Raw genomic sequence first — 22,883 nt, 5'->3', positions numbered from 1 at the left:
GTACTATTACATTTATTTAGATTAAATCTTAAACTTATCCTTTGTTTGTGTTTTTTAAGTTCGCGCTAGCCGTCCCTCATATGACAATCGTGACGTAAGCTATCTTCTTGAAGGGCAAAGCCTAACGATCCGTGATGACGAGAAAACCCACTTGTAGAGAAAAATATATATGTAAAAACGGCTGGTATGGGTTGTTCGCTCCTTTTCTAAAATTTTTTCTCAACCCATACCAGCCGTTTTTACATCTATAAAGTTTAACGATTATTAATAATACAATACTATGGACATTCCCAGAAGAATTTTACAAGGCTTAAACCTTTTTTGTCTATGAAGCTCCTAATTAGAAAGTCAGATACATTTGCCACCCCACCCCTAACATACTCTTATTTCAGAATTAACCAATAAATAATTTTGATGTTTACCTCATTAAATTTGTATTCAATAGAATGACAAAGTTATAATCTATGAATGATGAATAAATTCATGTTTTTTCGCTATGGCGTAAAAGACATAGCTCATATAGTTTGAAAATTTCTTTAGAACTGTTCACATGGAATATCTAATGGATTTTAAAGACAAACAGGTAAATGGTATTGTTAGTTGTTCTTACTTTTAAAAATGGACTTCATCCTTCGAATTTATATATTCATTGCTTTGTTATACCTTTGAAAACCCACTCTAGGTGGATTTCTGTACGTGGTGAGTGAGCCTCCCAAAGAAGGTTCTGTACTTTGTTTACCTCCATATGGGATCTAAACATCCATCCACATGTTTGCCGCGTAGGGAGATCAGTGAAGGGGAGGAAAGAATCCTGGTGGTTGAGGGATTCAACCATAACCACTACTTTGGACTTGAATTCCTGTAGATCAGTGGCCCCTCCAGGATCAATCAGCTGGTCCACTTGGGCTAGGGTCAACCGAGTGTCTGTGTTGGACGTTCTCAACAGGTGTGTTGTGTGCATTGTATCTTATGCTAGTGTTTGGATATAGTGTTCATGAAACCCTGGCATCGCTGCAATGTTCTTGTTTGACACTGTAGTGCGTCCTCTCGTAGGGCTTTATAGTGGGTATGGAACAATGGGCACTGAAATGTTCTTTCTTTATTATGGATCCCCCAAATCTAAATAAAATCAGATCATAGGTAAGTGACCACGTCTGAACAGCAGTCTTTGACTTCTTCAACACCTTTACCTCACTTTCTGATATTACATTCTTTACGGCAAATGTCTCCCTTTTTTATTCAGTGTGGACCATCAGGGAAGCCTTTCTCAAGCGACAGCATCTTGTTTCTGTATTTATTTATTTTTTATCTTGAGAAGGCTTATGATATTACGTGGAGGTATGGAATTCCGTACGACCTCCATTCATATGGATTGCGAATAAAAATGTGTAAATGTCCAATTTGCCCATTTTTATTAAAGTTATCCTGGCTAGCTACGTTTTGGTCACAGTTTTTAAGTTATCGTATCCTTTTATCTGGGACTGATGCATCAATGTGTGGTCTCTGTGACACTCAAGTCACAATAGCCCATATTTTACTGATGTGCCGTCATTACGATCATGAGCGACAACACTATTTTAGACATGTTTTTACTATGGGTTCAACCCTGACGTTGGACTGTATCATTGGCGATGGTGACACTGTCCACCTCAGTTGTGTTATTTAATGTTTAAGGGCCATTGGCTTTTTAATTCTATTTTCATTTCAAATCAATTTGAAAATTGCCCTTTAACATGATTCCTTTTTACATATTTTAATAATTTTACTTTAATTATTTTACCGGTTGTTTAGCGCAGATAGTCTTGTTGCTTTGCGCCAATAGACGCCAAACAACAAACATTTGAGAAGTCACTCATAAACCTCATGAAATGTGGACTATGTCCAAGTAATACTTGTTCTACATAGCATCAGTATAGCGTATTTGGCCATATACGGTAAGTTGTGTTTGAAACATATACATTTTCACTTTTATTTCCTCAATCAGTTTGTGTTTAATATCATAGTTTTTGTTGTTTTTTTCTGAGAGGGGGGGAATGTAAATATCAGACACAAATGCTAACTAACTGAATCACATTTTTTTCTAGTACTAACAAAAACAAAATAATATTCAATGCGTTTTATAGCTTTGCCTTAATATTAAAAAAATAATTAATTCAGCTTTAGCATTTAAACAATGCAAAAATCCTTAGAAACATGAAATTATGCAAGCATATATTTTATTTGTATTAAATATGGATGTTTTATATATTTTTCTTGTGAATTGCATTAGGATAAAGTTTTCTGTAAAATTAATTCAACAAGACTATACGCTTTTCAAACAATTTGTAATCAACTGTAGGTCTTTAAGTTAACTAAGTATTTGAGTATATATTTTAATGACAAGATATAACATACTCCATCATTTATAAAATATGTTCACAGTATTAAAATTCATTAGCACTTGTGTAAATGCTCAATGTTAAAAACTCACCTTTAATAAATGATTTATTGTGCACAATTCTAAAAATTGGACTGTTTCTAGTCTCATAAATACAATAAGATACTAACAACTTAATATAAAGGATAAAAAAAAAAAAAGTTGAGTATATGAGATTATTTCCAGTTTCATCAGGAATTTTTCTGTTATCCTGTACAGTGAGATATTTGGTATTTTATCATATTTATGAGACTGGAAACAGTCCCATTTTTAGAATGTGTGTAATAAATTTTTGTTTATTAAAAAAATAAGTTTAACATGCCCACAGTGATCCTAACTCTTAACAAACTTGTAATGCTGATATTTCTAAATGTAGGAAAAAAACCCAAAAAACATTAATTTAAGGTTAGTCCAAAATAATCATAGGTCAAGCTTTTCATTTACTACTATACATTCTCATAGTACCAAAGTAAACAGCACTAAATCCTAATTTAAAATACAATTAGATATTATTTAACAAAACATTAACTTCAACTGATGCTTTAAGGTGATAATTGTAGGTTAAGGTTTTCTGAATAAAAAATGTATTTTACAAAATAAACTTCTGAACACACAGTCTTTATTCACTTTCATAAATTGTCCATAAACTAGTCTTTCATTGTTCTTTAATGCTCTTGAAGATAAGAATAGGAAAATACTTTTAACAATAGCTTTGTGACTTTGGAGGATAGGGTTCAAAATTGTTTTAGAAGTCACTAGATTTGCTTAATAAAAGATAGAAGATATATAATTTGATATAGCAAAAGGTTACAATAAACCTTGTTAACACAGTATAACACAGGACAGACTTAGTTTTTACTGCATCTTATCGTGATCAGAATATAAAGTAAGACAGACCAGACATGAGCCATTACTGTTTAATTGTGTAGGTTTCTGGTATTAGATTATAACATATACAAAATTAATTCTATCACAAATGACACACAAATTTTAGTCTTGTGACATCAACTAATAAAAAAAATACTGCTTTTTGTTTGAGAATGTGGATATTATAGTGTACATTTTTCAGAGCAAAACCTTTGTACACTAAATTTATTGTTTAATTATAATAATGTAATACTGGCATACATCAGAAATATAATAAAGTAGAATAAACCACATTTCTTCCTTTGTGGAACAAAAGCTGCATGTAATTGAATAATGAATGGCAGTGTATAACTTCTTTATGAATCTTGTTTAGGATGCTCTAACATAGTGGTTCCCAACCAGAGGTGCGAGATAACATTTGTTTTGGCCACCTTCACCTTTATTCTTAAATAAATAATTACTGTGAGGGGTGCGAGAACATGTTAACATTTTTTAAGGGAGTGGGGCATAAAAAAGGTTAGGAACTACTGCTCTAACACATTCTTTAGGGGAATTTAGTAGAACACAAATTATATAAAATTCAAATAATCTCAACACCATTAGATATTTCTGTATTATATGAAAACTTATGAATTAATGAGTTGGTATAACACAAAACTAAATTTTTAGCAAATGTTCTGTACCCCTTGTTTTCTTAGGTTTGTGTTTGCTTATGAATACACAAGACAAATAAACTGTTGATGTAAACACAGCATGACATTTTTACTTTAGGAAGAATTAAAAAGCATAACTTAAGAAAATAACTTGAAATTAACTACAAAAACTTAAAAAAATACATTAAATAAAATGGTAAATGATTTAAAATCATTTAACTGAATTTAGAACTAGGGCAGTAGAGTAGAAGACAAGAATAAAATTCTGGTTTTGTCACTGAAAAAACTGTCACAGTTTGTACTAACCTCTTTTTCTACCATATTTGAATTGAAGATGGATTTAGTGTAACTATTAGATGTTTTCTGTACTTTCAATTTTTATATCTTAAAATGCAAAAGGCCTCATTTACGAGATTCAACTGTTGAAAATATCCTGCTTCCTGGCTCTTCAGAAAGAAATAAAGGATTCCAGCTTGCACTATCACATTGACTATGCTTGCTGCCAAAAGGTATACCAATTCTGAATTTGATGAACGAGTACCTGTTAAAAGAATATCAGTACTTCATAAAGTGATAATACTAGGAAACTGACTCAAAATAACATTTCTACAAACATAATAATATCTTTTTTAAAATTTTTCTTCTAGCAACTGGCATCAATACAGAAACTATATTTAGTATTTCTGAGGTTCCTAGTTTCATCTTCAAAACAAATAATACCTTTGCAGTTGTTAAGCATTCCCGAAAATTATTTTGAGATTCAAATTTCCTGTATCAAGACAAATGAAGGTAGTTAACATTAATATACTAAATCATTTTAAAGTAAAGACTTCTTTTTTTAGCATAGCAAAATGTTTCCTTGACCAAATGATCAACCAGTTTTATGAGAACTACTTAATTAATGGTTCATAGACAATGATTGTTTGTTTGTTTTTTGAATTTTGTGCAAAGCTACACAAGGGCTATCTGCACTAGCTGTCCCTAATTTAGTAGTGTAAGACTAGAGGGAAGGCAGCTAGTCATCATCACCCACTGCCAACTCTTGGGCTACTCTTTTACCAACAAATAGTGGAATTGACCATCACATAATATGCCCCCATGCCTGAAAGGGCGAGCATGTTTGGTGTGACGGGGATTTGAACCCTTGACCCTCAGATTACGAGTTGAATGCCTTAACTCACCTGGCCTTGCTGGGCCATAGAGAATGAAACAATGATAAAAGTCTCCTCTTTCTAGCTTCTTGGTCCTGCACACCTGTAACAAGGTAAAAAATAGATGTAGTGATGTTTTGTAATGAAGAATATTTTTATGAATTTTAACTGTTAAATTGCATAACATCTATCAACAAATACTTATTAACTATACATCTGTTAACTAGTATTTTTGTTTGAGGAAACTGATAATATAAATTTTAATGCAGTTATTCACATCATTTATTACTTACAAAATCTAAGATAAATAGGCTAAAATCAACAATAAAATCTTTCTAGAATGTAGGTTAATTAAGTATTCATAGTACTAACTAATAAGCAAATTATCAAAATAAACTGGTTTGACCCTTAATTTTAAAACAAAAAACACATATCACATAAAATGGCTAATGCAAAATATGTTTTAATACTCATATTTCTGACTGGTGATTTTGAAACTGTAATGGAATGAGTGTTTGAAATTAAGATCATGCAACATATATATTGTAGCATACATGTGAAACACTGGCAAACCATTGTTTTTACAATAGGATAATATACATATATACACATATTTTTATAAATGAAAACAACAGTCAAATTGGAATCAGAATCAAAAATAAGTTTGAATTATAACAACTGCAAAACAATATTTCTTACAAGTGTATTACAAAATCAACAGTACCAGTGATCAAATAAAGAAAATAATCCTTCAAGTATTCCAGATTTAATTAATTTAAGGTTTTTATCTTCCATAATAATAGTATTTCTGACTACATTTATTAGAAAATTGATCCACTATAACAACTTATTAAAATCTTCAAAGAACATAGGATAAAGAGCATCTGTGAAGAGAGCATCTGGTAATTTCCTCAGATACAACTTTAAGAGCCATGTCACTGTGTGGACATCAACTTCCATAAGTAGCTATTCTGCTTCATAGAGACTTAAACAAAGAAACGTCCAACCTAATGTATTCAGAGCAATAAATATATCTTAGCTATATGAACTGTGCACTGTTTATTTGTATCTAACTGTAAACAGTACTTGTAATATAATATATGCAATCTACATCAATTGCAGACAAACAAGTCAACTTTTACCACTTCTTGATATCCTTGAAACACTACACAGGCTGAATAGAAGAATTCAGTATGATTAAATAACAGCATCTGCTTCTGGTCCTGTAAAAGATGCTTTTGAGATAGCTTAACTAGGAATGAAAGATTCAACAGTGTGAAGGAAAAAATTTTGCTAAGATCTGAAGAAGAAACCCATAGTGAAATTATTCTCTCATGTAAGTCATCCTTAGAAATTTATAAAACAACTAGGATTAAAAATAAGCATAGGTATAGAAAAATAACATCTACATATAATGTTTGTGCCTGAAAGTTATTCATTAAAAGCAATGATGTTAACAGAAATCTGATTACTAATTTATGACCATCATGTTTGTTTAAGCTTTGAGTTGAAATGTATTCTACAAAACAAGTTTTTACTTACTTAATTTTACATGCAGAATTGATATATAAAATTCCAGAATTTTGATTTTGGATTGATTTCAAGGAGCTCTCAAAATCATTAGTGTACATCATCCAAGTTTTATGAAAAATTGTAATAGTCTTGATCAAAGTAGTGTTAATTTGTCCTGCCTTTGCACCTTGAATAAAAAGTGTAATGTTATAAATTTTTAGAGAAACCACTGTTCCACAATCACAGTTGTGATGGTGTGATGTAATTTTTTAAAAGCCATGTATTAGTGAACTTAAAACATATAATAAAAACATTTTTCTTTTAATTTCAATTGTAAAACAAAAAAAAATCTTTCATGCAATCATGGATTTGTAAAGACATCATATTAAAGTGATAAAAGTTCAGCTTTGTAATAGAAGAAAAGAAGCTTGTGAACAACTTCTGCTACAATTAGTCCTATTTTTTAAAGTTTCTGAAACACTTGCTTTATTACTTTATCTTTATTATTATGTTGCACTAGTGTAGGAAAATAAAGGTCTTTCATGGAACAAGATGAGAAAGGCTTAGTTGATTCATTCTGCATTTGACCATATCAAGTTTCATTTTGCTGAAGGTCATTGTGTTAGACTTTCTTTACATTATGTCATATCAGCCTAAGTAACTGTTTAAATGGACAAAGAAAATTATTTAAAAAATACACAGAAATAAATGAAAATTAAAATAAATGGGGTTTAAAATCTATTACATATATTTAACAATTTAAAAAAATCAGCTAGTTTAGTTTTCATATGGTAAGACAAAAACTCACCATAAAATGGCTCATAAACACAGTGAAACTGAATGCAGTTTTTCAAGTCCAACTAAATATATAGTTGTATAAAATAAAAACTATATGAAAGTTTTAAAAGAACATAGGAAGACATAAGAACCATTAAATCAAATAGAAACAAATATAAGCATTTTCAGCTGTTTCTTAAACATATCACAATGAAATATTTTCAAAATTGAAATTAAGAAAATATTACAAATAAAATATTTCCAAGAGCTAAATAACCTGTAAAGTTAATTATAAAGTTTCTAACTACTTCATCCAGTAGCTTTGTTTTAGAAATGCAATAAAACAAATCATACAGAAGATTCACTAAATTAATGCACAGGGTTAAAATGAACACTTAAATCTTTAAAACAGCATATACACATAGGAACAAGACAACATAAAAAAGGACACAGTCTCCAAAGGGTACAGAAGTTGAATCTAACACTGAAGCTTTGAAATATAGAAATAAAACTACACTGAAACAAAATAGAATTTTAAACTGCACACAAGATTACACTTTATCAAAATGAAAAATTGTTATAACATAACCATGAATGCATTAAACAATACAGTAACTTAAATTGAATAAACTTAGAGAAGTCTTTATGAGTACTGATATTTTTTTAGGTAGTTTAACTTTAAAATTGAGAAATGTTGTATGTAGGGAAAAAAAACTTGTTGCAAAGGTATTTTTCAGTCTTTGAATATCAGATGCTGATCATGATACTCTGTAAATTCCTACTTCTTTCATCCCCCCCTTCTCTACCTCTCGCATACAACTGGTATTTATGAAGGGTATGATTTTCTTCTCTTTTCTAAAAGAGCTAGATGTAAGAAATAATCATAATTTATCTCTGCATAAGCCAATTAAGTTCACTCCACTTAAAAGCATATTATCAATACCAAACAGGTCTATCACCTTGTTATACAGGAACTCCAGAATTTGAGTTAGCAACAACACCTTGCTGTTTGCAAATATATATTTCTAATACACATATAAATTAAAAACAAAAGAATGATTGAAACTCTTGGTCCAACTAGGCTGTTCATTTTGCAAAAAAATTTAATCTAAACAGTCAAAGCCACTCTCTTATCATTCAAATACTTATCACCCTTTTCCTTAAACTCCCTTAATTTGGCTGCATCCACCAAACTTGAAGGTGACCTATTCCAGAAGCCAATCGAGGTGTTAGAAACCCCCCTCCCTCCAAAAAAGAACTGTCTTAGTTGAAGATGATTTATATTATACCAAAATTTACACAAGTTCCCTAGGCATACCATTCTAACCACTAAGTATGAAAACAGAGGATACATCATTACTATCAATTACCTTAACAATTTTAAACAGCTCAATAAAATCTCCTCTAACATCTATTTTCAAGAGAAAAGAATTTTAGGGGTCTTATAATAAATTTAATGGGTGAAGCTTGGGTGTTTCAAAAATGTTGAAATTAAGGTGCATTTAATAAGAAAAGATTGTCTACTATAATACTGAGTTTAATGAGTATAGGTCAGGTATTTGACAGAAATAGAAATTATAGGTGTTTTTTTAATCACAAAAAATATTTAATATCATGCTGATTTTAATAGGTGTAGGTTAAGTGTTTTATAAATGTAGGATTTAAGGGTGATTTTTGATAAAGAAAATTCTACTATCATGCTAAGCTTAATATATTTTTAATGTTTGTTTAGAGGTTATAATACCACACCCACTGTCAGTCTACCAGCTGTATGATGGGTCTGTTAGGTGGGGGTTACCCTGTGTGGATTGTCGTCATTCTCATCCACTTGTGCTAATTGAACCAGGTTTCAGGTTTGACCTTTTGATCATGCTCACAGACTTATTGATGGTGAATGGTAGAAGACTTTGATATAATTTGAAACACTATAGATTATAGCAATCAAAACGTAACTCATATTTGACTTTCCTTTCTAGATATCCTGTTTTTCATCCACATTGTCAGGTTCTGTCTTATAAACAGGTAATCCCCAATGCTTTTGGAGTTATGATCTAAGATATTTTTCCTTTAAAAAATTGTACCTTTTGTACTTTCTTGGCAAATGGTATACCTTTTTTGTTTTGTGTTACTGCCAATATGATTATTTTACTTGGTTTGTTTTGGCAAATATTATAATTTTCAATTTTGCTGTGAGTAACAGATTTAATTTCTGAGTTTCACTTTTAATATACTGATTTTACTTTCTGGGTGCATATGCTACTATTTGAAATCCAAATATATTTTTTATGTGAACATTTAGTGATTTGTATTTAACTTGCAAAGGAAAAATCTTAAACTGTTAAAAAGAAATTTTTTAGGGTTATGTGCAAGGTTTCATTACCATTAAGAAAACTTGAGTCAGAACATCAAATCTTTTTTTCTATTTTGACCCTGTACACGAAAGAGTTAAAGTGCACAACCTTTCTACGATTACATTCAAAATTTAATTAAACTATTATCAATGTATCTTAGACTACTACCAGTATCCAGCCTAAAATCACAATTTACCTAAATGATGATGACAATGTCCAATAACATTTGTGACTCTTTGGCTGAAAACTAATCCAAACCATGTTATTACCCACAAAATTAAGAAAATTGAATTTTTAAAAGACATAGTGATAATTATTAGGAAATCATGAAAATTATTCCATCAGAATATGCAAAAAATTGTGGGTTTAAAGTGTTATGTTAGATTTAGTTCCTTAATTCCAGAAGAAAATTTTTACATATTCTCAATTTGCACCTCTGAATCATATAACGTAGCATCACTGTGATTTCTCATTTACAGACTTCTTCTGTTTCATTTCAAGGGCTTCAGATTGTTCAACATATCAGAAACATGTACTATAGATATTGACAAACCAGAATATAAAATTTCAGCCTCTTCTAACTTTATTGACATATCACAATATTTGTTGAATACACATTACACACCCATCCAATATCCTCTGTCTTTTAATATATGTCTGTATTTCTTTCTCACATTGTTATTGGCCATGTTTATAATCAATTTACAGAGCATATTCTAAGCTACGTAAATTAAACAATTGTTTGTTTTATGTATGTAAAAAAACGGCTTGTCTGGGTAGAGAAAGCTCTATGTAGAGGAGCGAACAATGTTTCAACCTTCTTTGGTCATCGTCAGGTTCACAAAGAAAGAAAGAAAGAGGTAACTGACCGATAGTCTTTTCTCTACAAGTGAGTTTTCTCATACCACAAATTGTTTTTGTTCCAGCAGTCAAAGCTAAATGTTTGTAAGGAAAGCATAATGTGTTTAAATTAACTTTCTCAAATTGACCTACCACTTGACCACTTTGTACTTGTCATAAATTAGGTACTACTAACTTTTAATACAGTGGGTGAATTTTCACAAAATTTGACAGACTTTCAGGAAACATTGCAAATCTTTTATATATAAAAAAAATAAGATTTTTTACTAAAGATGTGTCTACGAATATATTGAGCTTTTTTTCTTTATACTAGTCTGAGAGCAAAGTGATTTTCTTGTTAAGATTATAAAATAATTTTCATCTCAAATACCTAAAATTTCATTTTTGTAATCTCTAAAACTTCATAAATATATTTCAGATTTTTTATTCAGTAAATCTTTAAATTTTATCTGTTATTTTTTCTACCCTTACTCTATATAAGGGTCTGGTTTTCTTTTTGATGGCTCTCTAACCAAATAAAATTGAAGGCTATAAAAACTGTTTTTTGAATGCCCCATGTTAAATTTCATACTTACTGGAGGGGCAGTAAATAAAATAGAGAAAAAATGTCACTTTTTTCACACAAGGGGAAATTCTAGTTTTTTTTTAATATTGTCTTAAAAAATTAAGACCTGAAAACTTATATACTATTAAGATATGGATTATTAGCTTCGTTTCATGCCATACTACTTGGTATAACATGAATAAAAAGTAGTTTAATTTAAATTTTGAATATAACTAACTAAAAACCTTGTTTAACATGCTCAGTAAAACATGCCCATGACATGAAGGGTAAAATATGTTGCTCCAAGAAGTAATTTTTGAATTTTTAAAAAATATATTTATAGGTTAGTTAGTTATGTTTACATGATTGATCAAGCCCATCTCTACAGTAACTTCAGTAACAATTCAAGTTTTTACCTACCTTAAACTAAGTCAGAATTCATGTTTCACTAACTACTGTGACTACTGGCACACTCTTTAAAATAATTTCTGCACATATCACACTGTTTCTGAGTTACATCCAACATTTAATTAAAGCACTTGACTATCAATGTAGTTTAATAAACTCAACATTATGAAATATGTTATTATTCAAAGTTTTATATTATCTAAATTATTACTTCTTTATTTTGAAAGTAACTTCTGAAACAAACAACTCAAGGTTAAAATATCTTGCATCTGGTTGCTTATGTTTCTTTACAGCTTACCCTTAGTACCTTTATCACAGTCTAGACAAGCCTTTAAGCATACAAGTTCAAATTCCATTAGTTTCATATTAAAACATCGTTAGATTTCTGAGAAAATGTTTACATCTCAACTTCTGTTATATACCAAGCTCACATTCTAAAGTAACCAGTTGCCAAGCAACAATGTTTTATTCCTTTGAGTGGGAAACTTATATTCAATAGAAAGAGCAGATTCCTTGGTTAGTTTCTTCAGGATAGGAGGCAAGTCAGTAATACATTATTTTTCAAATAATAAGCAAATTCTGTTTTATATCTGTTGTGGCGATCAGTGTTCCTAGCACTTGGTTATTGTTTCTGGCCTTATACATACTAGTTTGAAAAGCAGTTAAGTTACATTTAGGTTTTACTTTTATATTTGAGTTAATTATGTATTAGTTGTGTTTTAAAATTATATTTAAAAGGTTTAATAATTTTTTAAGTTTTTCTACTCATTGCTCTACTGGTCATACATTATGAAAGGATGACAGAGCAAACATCATGCTGTAGGTTAAAGCATACTCTCTGCTGATCACAACATTATACCACGTGCTGTTGAAGCATATAGACATAAATAATAAAATATAAACAAATGGAAAGGAATATAAAACATTAAGAATAAAATATATGTTGAAAGGTAAAGCATACATATGACTGAAAGAAAATATTTTAAGATTATTTATTGAAGAGATAAAGGTAAATATATATATTTTCATTTCTTTATTTTAAATATTTCTTTGCACTGTATGTTGATGACAATAGCTAGAATTAGTATATAGTAGAGAAAATGGAAAATAAAATATAACTTTTGCTCTTCATTTAGAAGGTTCTAAAGATTATGCAAATGAAATGTTAAAACTATAAGATAATAAATAGTATTTTTAAACCCAACATGAAAAATCACCTTGCAGGTAAGCTATTCAAATTCTGAGTGTAAATAATTACATTAAATACCAATTTTTTATTAAAAATAGTATAAAAAATCAAAATTAAATGTTTGATTTCTTTAAACAACACACTTACAGGAAAGTTCTTGTCAAATTCCAAACAATTTCATCAACTAGTTTTACTTTTGTAATGAAATATAATGATAGCAAAGTTAGGTCATACAGATTGAATGATATGGTATTAATAGAGTTAAGTCAGTTCTTCTTTTATAATCTGTTAAGAACTGTGAAAAGTTTGAAATATTGTATAAACTTTATCACAAAGATCTTGTGAACAAAAGAAAAGTACTGCTAAGAACAATGAACAGTTTAAAATCTTGTATAAACCTTATTACCAAGATCTTGTGAAGAAAAGTGTTAGCTTACTTACATACTTGCTATACTTTCACTCCAAACATTTTAACTGTTTTAGATGATGGTATCCACCTTAAGATCATTTCAGATGGGACACACTCAATTCTTAATGTATGCGTGTACTGAAAATAAACAAAACATTTAAATGATTTTCAAATGATGTTAGTAAACACTTCTGAGGATAAAGCTATATCATTCTAATTTTCTTATGTATAGTCACAGCAGAAAGGTAGAAAAACAAAATCATTATACAGACATTAAGTAAAGTAATCTTGTTGGGACACTGATTTAAGCAAAATTATTCATTTGATTTTATTAAGGGTTTCAGTAAAATGCAAGACTCTTGTAATCAGAATGAAAACAATAGCAAAATAGAAAAACAACAATAAATATGTCAAGGAGTTAACCCTCAAATTACTGACTTATTTTTGTGCCATTCATTTTCCAGTGGGATCCATATGCTACATTGTACTAAGCAATTTTATGTTTTATCTGCAATGTTCAGATGAAAGGAAATGACAAAGCAAATTGGGTAAAATTGCTCATTTTGTTAAGATGCAAAGGACCACAGCAGTAAGATTAATATAAAAGTTGTGTGTGTGATTCATATGTTACTCGGAACTCTACGGCCAACAAAATCATGGAGCCACAAATAAATTGTTGCAGAAAGAGTTTCTAAAAAACATGTTGAAAAATTATGTCTGAGCCTCACTGTAAATTGTAGGGTTCAGTTTCTGACAGAAAGAAGTTTACTAGAAAGCACTGAAAACTGAAAACATGAAAGAAACATCAATATAGGACTTGCTAATTTAACACTTTGTGTTTGAAAAAATTGACACATAATACATAATGTCATACAAATGTAAAAATATTAAAATAATGCAATAATTTAGTTACATTCCCCTTCCTAACAGTGAATACTGTACTAAAAGATGTGTTTTAATAATAATCTAAAAAGAAAAAGAGAGAGACATTAAATCCCAAATTATCATTTAATTAATCAGCTGTTGCAAAATTATATCAGTTTAGGATAAGTCACATTCTCACCAATTTCTATAATCAAGGACAAATAAACAGAAATACCTTTATAGTGGTGGTAAGTACACCTTCATATTAATTTTCAGTACCTTAAACAATGTGCCTAATGAATAATTCAAAAAAATATATTTGTAGCAGCAGTGCTAAATATTCTCCAAATTCTACGTAAGTATTGGCTCATTGTTGTGAGTTTAAAATATTCTATGCATGACGTGTAGAAATATGATGATGTTTTTAAACAAGTATGAAACCCAACTTAGGCAACTATGTAATACTTAGAGCTAAAACCACCAGTCACTAAACCAAAACCTAATTTTTTTACCTCCTGCAGACTGACCAACTTTTCTTGAGGTTTATCTGTGAGCCATGACTGGCTTAGTTCCAGAGCAACCTTGCCCCAAAGAATGTTTCCCAGATTAGGATGGTATTCATAACAAAAGATCCATAGAGTCTATGACTGACCCCTCTAGTTCAATCACAAAGCCCTGTAATGTTGGATTTGAAATTTTAAAATATTTCCTTGCAATGGAAGCCAAGCAGAAAACTTTGAAAATATCACTATTAACTCCAAAAATTGTGAATATTAATATAAGGTTCAATTGCAAAGAAGAACTAATCTATAATGAAATAAGAATAAATTATGAATGATGGCATATATGAGTTTCACTACTGAGTTTACAAGTATATTGTACTAAACCTGTATTTGAGATAGTACAGTTAATTGTACAGTACATTCTTAATAACTCTGAAAAACACATGACAAAAGAACAAAATTAGTAACACATTCTGAGTATAAACATGTGACCTCTGCTGATCAGTTAAGCTCTTCATAACATTGTATTTAATATTTACACAATTGATGCATGCATTTTACACAACACTGTATGAAATTATGAAGGTATAGATATTGTATCTCTAAAAGTACTTAATGTAACTTCACCAAATTTGGTAAGGTTTCAGTAAATATTACAAGTCTTTTGTACATATAAAATCAGAAATTTTAGGTAAGTAATTTTAAAAAAATATTTTTTCCATTATTATAAGCAGTTAGAGTGTAGACTGCTTCCAGTGCAAAGCAATTTTCATGTTAAGATTAAAGATACTTTTCTTCATCCGAAAGTTGTCAAATTTCATTTGAATAATCTCCAAAACCTCCAAATGTTTTTTCTTAAAAATACTTCATACGTTTTCATTTATTTTCTCTACTATAACTCTATAAGGGGTCAATCAATTTGATCAATCCCATAAACACCATATAAAATTAGGAAATTATTTTAAGTTACCCTTTCTTCTTCCTAGAATGACTGGAAAGTGTGACTGGAAATAATTATTTATCTTAAATAACTTAAAGCTTGTAACCGTATACATTTATTTATAACAAATTTTATTATTTTATTGACCTCTGAACTATGTCCTGCCATACAAGTTATAAATAATTTGGCAAACATGTAGCTCAAGTTACCAAATTGGATTACGTAATGCACAAGCTCCTTGCAAGCATGCCTCAAACAAAAAGGAAGATTTTTTATGATCATTTTTTTCATTATTCTACCTAATCAAGCCTAACAAGTTTTTAATTTCAATGATTTTAGTTATTTATAATAATAACTAAAGAATACACATGAAAAACAAAAAAATATGTTGTTTTTTTTACTGTCAATAAAACTCAACTCTACATTTTTATACTATTGGAACTACTTCACTAAAAATTTTTTAAACTAAAGAATGCACCAAAGAATAGTGGTACATAAAAAAGAAGACAATTTCCTGTAACTATCATGATTTTTCTGCCTTCATAACTATACTGTAAGGGCCATTAAAATTCAGCTACACTTTTCAATGTGTTTCTCATGAGCGGGTCGTTGTTCGCTCCTCTACATAAAGCTTTCTCTATCCATACCAGCTGTTTTTAGATATATACATCATAATCATATTTCAACACAGTGAAATAGCATGTCATGTGACTGGTTAATCTTCTTCACTTTACCATACAGGTTTATACTGAAATGATTACTAACAAAGTCTTCAAACTTGCAAACCTACACTTATTCCTCTTCATATGAACTATTAATAAATCTAGAAGTAAAACTGTTATTTTTGTCTTTTTATCATAACTTTAATGAATTAAATACCTTCATGCATATTTATGTACATTTGTTAAAAAATTTGATTTTTGATTTGTACTATCCAGTTTAACTGTTCTTAAGAACTATTAGTAGTATTTCTCCATGTTGAAAGAACTCAATATCAAAACTGCATTTCAAATTACAACTCATTTATGCAAGCTCTGTGCTACCACATTAAACTGTGGTTCTATGTTGTTATTTGAAGTCTTAGTTTTGGCTTTCTTGAAGAAATATCCGTAAGAGTCAACCACTATACATAAGATTTCTATAAGAAACAAGAGAAAACAATGACAAAAAAGGCAGAAAATAATAGATATATTAAAATCATAATACAGCTTAAAAGACTAAAATTAGAAATTTGAGAAGATAAAACTTTCAAATATTCAGGTAATAAAACTTGTTAACCATCCTTTATCACGCTTGATACCACACACTAGATTAAGTACAAATAACATTAAACATTCAAGAAGTGCCAGAAAGCAGACACAATGTCCTAAACTCATATGCCACAAGATAAATTTGGCTTTGAAAAATTTGTCTGTGACTCATTAGTTTGTCATGTAGTCCGTAACTAAAAGTCAGTTGTGGTCCACCAGTAGGGTGCATGGCAGAGAATGTGCTAACAGTGTGAACACTTTAAGGGTTAAGTTTTTATACCTTTTACTACAAAGTTTCAAATTCTTTAATTTATTTGTTCCAATAGTTTTATGCTTTCCCTTGCAATTTCAAAATAAAAGAAACTAAATTCGTATTTTCTAGAAAACAAGACTGAATTAAAATTTTATTTACCTGTGTGTTCTTATGAGTCACAATGTATATTCCAGACAAGCAAACTATATTTATCTTATCCAGTGGATGAGTTAGACCATGAAGATAATGAATTAAAATATGAAGATCACTAACCACAAAATCTTCATCTTTATCTAAGAAATCATGGAAAGATTACATACTAGTATTCATAATGGCACAAGTAACAATAATGATGTTTCAGTAAATAATATAGTAAAATTCCTGTCTGTACAAGAACAAAATATAAATATGGGGATAATTATAAATCACATTACAAACAGCTAAATGCAATCATAACTTAAATTTTAAACAATCACATGATAACAAATGAAATAAATTATCAAATTACAAGGAAATATTTCACTTTTACATACAAATATTAAATTTATGTTTTATATGCAATATTCTGCAATTAAATTTTCATCTAAAATTTTGAATAGAGCAAAAACTGTACTTTAATGAAAATTAGGCATACCCTACAGTTTAATTTAATTAACGTTTGGTTAACTTGCAATTGATGGACATTAAATAATTTCACTGGTCATTAAGCACCATCAAGCAGTTAAAAGATTCCCATTTAGCTCTTTAATAACTTTATCAAAGTTAATAAATCTGACTTCTAAGTTTAAAACTGCTAAAAGAATATACTTTTCAAAGCTGACAACCTGAATAATTTGCTTTTGTCAGATCTAGATACACAATAATCTAGGTTCAATTGATGGTGGTTGGTTAAAATGTCATCTTTCAAAAACAAAAGCCAGTTGGATGAATTAAAATGTTTCTTTAGTATTTCAGGTAACAATAACCTGATTGGAACATTTTCTTAAAAGCAAATATTTTAAAAACATATTTCAGTATTTTAGAATATTTTACACTATAATCAGCAAATAAACATTTTTGTGAAAAACCTTTAAACTGATTTTTAAATTTCATTTATGAAATATCCTGATTGTTAGATAAGTGTTTAATATTTTTCTGCTTTTCTAAAATAACTTTTACATTACTATATCACTGACAATTGAAGGTTCTACTGGCTAAGTGAGTAGGGCAATTTTCACAAAATGACTAGAAAGTGGTACATATTATATCATTTTGTTACAAGTCATGCGATGTGTGGTACTAAGACTCAGTAAGGAACTTTTAAGTTAAAAACATACCTTGAGAAAATATCATCAGAAACTTTTCTGATACTTACAAGATCATAACAGAAATGATCTAAGGTTAGTCTTCAAATACTAAAACAGAAATCAAAGCATTAGAAAAGAAAACCAATTATTAAATGTCTTTTTATTTTTCAAATCAGCAAAACTGAGGTTTGATTAAAAAATGACTTAATCCAACAAAATATAGCCCTGAGGAAGATATAAAATAGAACACAAAAAGATACTTTCAACATATGATGAATCAATCTTTTTTAACACTTAAGACAGAAGAAAAAGCTTCTCATATAATTCATTAGTATTAAAAAATTATCTCAACCAGATTATGGGGTCATAATGTCATGTCAATAACTTTTATAATATTTCAGTAACTATATATATCTAACAATAATAAAGTCAAAAGCTGTATTGTGTGTGAATATCATCTCAGAAATAGCAAAAGAACTGATAATCTGTGAAATGCTGATAGTTGTTAGCCAAAGCAAAATATATGGTAGCAAACAGTATTATTATATTCTTTTCCTTTAACTTATAAACAAAAAAACAAAAAACTAATATTACCAGGTTCTACATATTAGAATCAAAGCACACAAAATAACCTTTCCTATATAATGTGGCCCATGTCTGTAGTTCATAAAGGCTGAGCAAAGGTCTCTCTACCAAAACTATAACATACATTTTGAAATAAAAGAGTAATGATTATACTGACAGCATTCTCTAGTTTCTTTCCTTTCAATGTTTTCATTCACTCTAAAAGCTAATAAAAAAATTATCACTAAATACATGTACTATGTTTACTGTTGAAGTATTAACCACTCTGTTTTTAACATAAAACATTTATAGGTTGTGAAATTCTGTACCAGAAAACACTTGTCTCAAAACCAATTTCTTTCTGTCATATTTCAAAATTATTAACTCTAAAGTTGATTTTCAGTGATTTTTTTTTTTTTTAAATATAGTCTAGTACTTATTTAAGTTTTCAACATTAGCAAAGTTATTGGATAAATATTTATATGTATTGAAACTATTAATATTGAAATCCAAAATGCACTAAACCACAATGATAATAATATTACAAAAATAAAAAACTGATACATAAACTGCATCAAGAAAAATCCCAGGTTATGTTTCAATGGATAAGCAAGTGTTTTTAGTAATAGTAAATTACAAGCAGACTAAAGATTCGAACTACCTTCTAGAAGTCTTATTTCAAAAGAAGAAAATGATGATGTGACACCTGAAAATGGGCAAAGAAGCCACTAAGAGGACATTCTGAGCTTTCAATTGGTCATTTATGTCATAGAAACAGATAAATGTATATATAGGAGCATTTCTAAAAATGGAAAAGGGTGAGTGGGGCCACTGTGTTTGATTCAGTACACAAGCAATATCTCAGCAAATAGAAAAGAGAGGAGGTTATTATTTTATACTCTAGCTTGTCAGTACTGGTAAGTTGGATTCCTAATTCATAAGAAACTACAGACTTTATATTTTGACAACACAAACATCTCATTTCAACAAGTGTTGCATTAAAAATACCACACAACACGTGAAAATCATGGTTTAGGTTGTTTTCTAATTAAGAAATTAACTAATGCATAATACTAAAATTTGAGTTATAATCACAATTTTATACCAAATTTATAAAAAATTCAGAAAATAGTCAATTAAAATTTAAATGCAAGTCAATAAATGCAATGACATAGCCTTTGACCTGTAACTATAAGACCTGTCTTTATAAAGTTAACCAGTCAGCAAGCCTTAAATTCTAAAACTCAATCATGCAGTACACTAATACCTTCTATAACAGTAACTCTCACCTGAAGTTCAGTGGACGTATAGCTTGTAAAACAGTAATTGTTACCTGAAGTTCAGTACACTTATAGCTTCTACTCACTGACTTTAGTTCTTGCAGTTTCTTAGAGGATTTATGGTAGTTATAGTATGTTAGCTAAAGAGCATTTTTCATGACCAGCTCTAATTCATGAACCACATACCACTGAAAACTTAACCATGGTGATTTCTCTTGAAGCAAGGCCTTCACACCACTTTTATCCCCATTATTCACTGAGACTCCATCTCCACCAAATTCAACAAGTTCTGAAAAAGCTGATTTCCTGTTATGCCCAGAGAAGCAAAAATTGATTCATTACCTAACTTAATTTTCTTGTTGAATCTGTTTTCTTGACATTTTTATGCAAAGAAGTAAGAGTTTGACTTCAATATGGTCTTCAGAATATTGCAGGTCAAAATACAACACAAAAACAACCCCTTTCCCTGTTACATTTCAATCTGTTGTTCCTTCTTCTCAACACACTGTAAAACTTTGCTCACTACAAATCCTTTCCCAGTTTATCTGCTAGATGTTTGCCATAGAAACCTTGTACACCAGGTTTATCTTGCAAGTTTCATTAAGGCCATCTAGTTTGAGTACATTTCATCCATCATTTGAGAACTTTATCAGTGTTGCTTGGGGACTTTTTACTGTTAATTATACTGTACCAGTTTCAATTTTTCTTCAAATCTAACTAATCAAATTCACTGGTCAAACATTTGGAAACAACAGTGTAAATAGAAATAATTGTCAAAGGTACTGTGCCAGTTGGGAATAAAATAATAAACATTCCGGAAAAGAGGGAGAGGCTTTTCCTATAACTTATAAAGGATGACCTGCAGCTGGTTTAGGAATAAATATTAAAAAATGTTAGTCAAGAATAGAACTAATAAAGCTATATAAAGCTAATGTGAAACTGTATAAGATCAGGATTGTTGTATATCAATAACAATCTTGATGTAATAATTATGGGAGACTTTCAATTCCAATCAATTAATGCATGTTAGGTAATTAACAGTATCATGTTATGGATTTAATTTATTAGGAGTCTGTGAATTTTAATATTTAATCCTAAACTAGCTGCACCATTATTATTTATTAAAGTTTTTTTTTATGCTAACTGGTCAGAAAGTCAACTGGAAATGATGCTATTTTTGATTTGCTGTTAACCTCTAACGAGGATGAGGTTGTAAAAGTTGGATATCATAGTCCTATTATTATCTATTTAAAAAATGATGATGCATCAACAGTACTGATCTTTAAAAACAGATCTTTTTTAACTCTTCTGGTATTAGTAATATATGCAGCTAATGAAATATTCTCTTCTTCTGTTCTTATTTACAAAGATTAGAATGTATTGATTCATCAGTTGGGTATCTTCACTATCAATAGTGCGTTAAGCCATAATATACAAGATTGTTAAAACTATTAATTTAAAAATGGGAACAGGGATCATAAAATAATATAGATATAAGATACGTAACATAAAATGAAATTGTATTTGCAAAATGTTAAGCAAACAAGCTTATGGCATCTCACACACGGTATATAGAAAAGCTGAGAATTTAAAAAACCAGTAAATAGAGGTAATAAACAAGACTGGATATACTGTGGACGTTATTTACCCAAATTGCAAATCCCTATTTTAACTTCATGTTATTGGTCAGAATTATATTGTAGAAAAGCACTTCTTTCAATAAAACATTAAAAACATTGCTTTAAATAAACATTCCATGTCTTTTAAGTAATTACTTTATGAATGTTTAATAAAATTTAATATTATGTCTATTTTTTGTTGGTTTTTTACACCTTCACTTCGTACATAATATGAGGAGCTTCTTAAATTATGTATAAAGCATTGAATATTAACATGTTACAGCCACCTATTGTTACTCTATTATTAGCTGGCAATTCCTTTTTCATCTTATTCTTATAGGAACAACAAATATTTGAAATGAACCTGAAGATGGCCTAAGAAAGTAGAAACGTCGATCAGTGCTTTATTTTAATTAGTTTTAATACCCATACTACCCATCTTGAAAAACATTTTCACTTCAAGTGGGTTTGTCGTCAATCCGAATTTTCCATCACATGTGCTGAAGTAGTCATTAATTATTCAGTAAGTTTCGTAAAAAATGTTGTACTGTTAAAATAATATATTATTTAATTATATAGAGATGTACAAAATACAAACAAAAAATCTGTAGAAGACTAAAACTTTACTAGCGACAAGAAAAATAATTGTATTAATACTTTCAACCAGAGCGACACGGTACGAACATAATCTAAACAATCACAATATAGACCCTTTGGATTAAGGTATAGCATTTCTCAATTTTAATTAACTGAATAGAAGGAATACGGTTATCAATAACACTCGATGTTACGAATACTTCTTCTTTTTTTTTTTTTTTCCATTTTTGAACCAAACGGTACTGATGTCACATTTATAATTTACCTACAAAGCTTAAACGTTTTGTCTACAGCCCCATACACTAAACACTAGGTTACATCTTGTTCAATTAATATATTTAAATTATTAACAAGCATAAATAAATAATAAACACATTGTTATCATGTACAAAAGCACTGAAGTATACTTCTAAGATTTTTTATTATATATATCAATCAATGTAGGAGTGCTAGTTGTATTATTCTCTATTTAACCATCGTACTAACATCTTAAAATGCAAAATTCCTTTGTATTTTTTTATTGTTGAAAATAGTTAAACAACAACTAAATATTATTTCTGTGTGTTAATATATCAAGTCAAAAATATTC

The 22,883-nt window shown here is 29.4% G+C and overlaps 2 long non-coding RNA genes across 20 annotated transcripts; one reads left to right on the top strand and one right to left on the bottom strand.

The window, feature by feature from the left end:
- The first annotated feature begins 259 nt into the window (after nucleotides 1-259).
- On the top strand, nucleotides 260-6,135 carry LOC143244530 (uncharacterized). Its single transcript, XR_013025161.1, has 3 exons — nucleotides 260-1,934; nucleotides 4,336-4,445; nucleotides 5,953-6,135. It is a non-coding gene; the product is annotated as an uncharacterized LOC143244530 (long non-coding RNA).
- LOC143244529 (uncharacterized) lies at nucleotides 3,019-22,600 on the bottom strand. 19 transcript variants are annotated; one of them, XR_013025148.1, is made up of 8 exons: nucleotides 22,062-22,345; nucleotides 18,265-18,342; nucleotides 17,108-17,241; nucleotides 14,515-14,677; nucleotides 13,171-13,276; nucleotides 6,630-6,786; nucleotides 5,118-5,190; nucleotides 3,019-4,477 (listed from the first exon to the last, which is right to left on the bottom strand). It is a non-coding gene; the product is annotated as an uncharacterized LOC143244529 (long non-coding RNA). The 19 variants fall into 19 exon arrangements; XR_013025155.1 differs by lacking the exons at nucleotides 6,630-6,786; nucleotides 22,062-22,345 and adding an exon at nucleotides 22,560-22,576 and having other exon boundaries at nucleotides 18,303-18,342; XR_013025144.1 differs by lacking the exon at nucleotides 14,515-14,677 and having other exon boundaries at nucleotides 22,062-22,502.
- Between the last annotated feature and the right edge of the window lie 283 nt (nucleotides 22,601-22,883).

The sequence above is a fragment of the Tachypleus tridentatus genome, chromosome 2 (genome assembly GCF_004210375.1).
Source record: "Tachypleus tridentatus isolate NWPU-2018 chromosome 2, ASM421037v1, whole genome shotgun sequence".
In the NCBI taxonomy this organism is placed as follows: Eukaryota; Metazoa; Arthropoda; class Merostomata; order Xiphosura; family Limulidae; genus Tachypleus; species Tachypleus tridentatus.
Note: the sequence above shows the minus strand (reverse complement) of the source record. Positions and strands in the feature narration are given on the sequence as shown.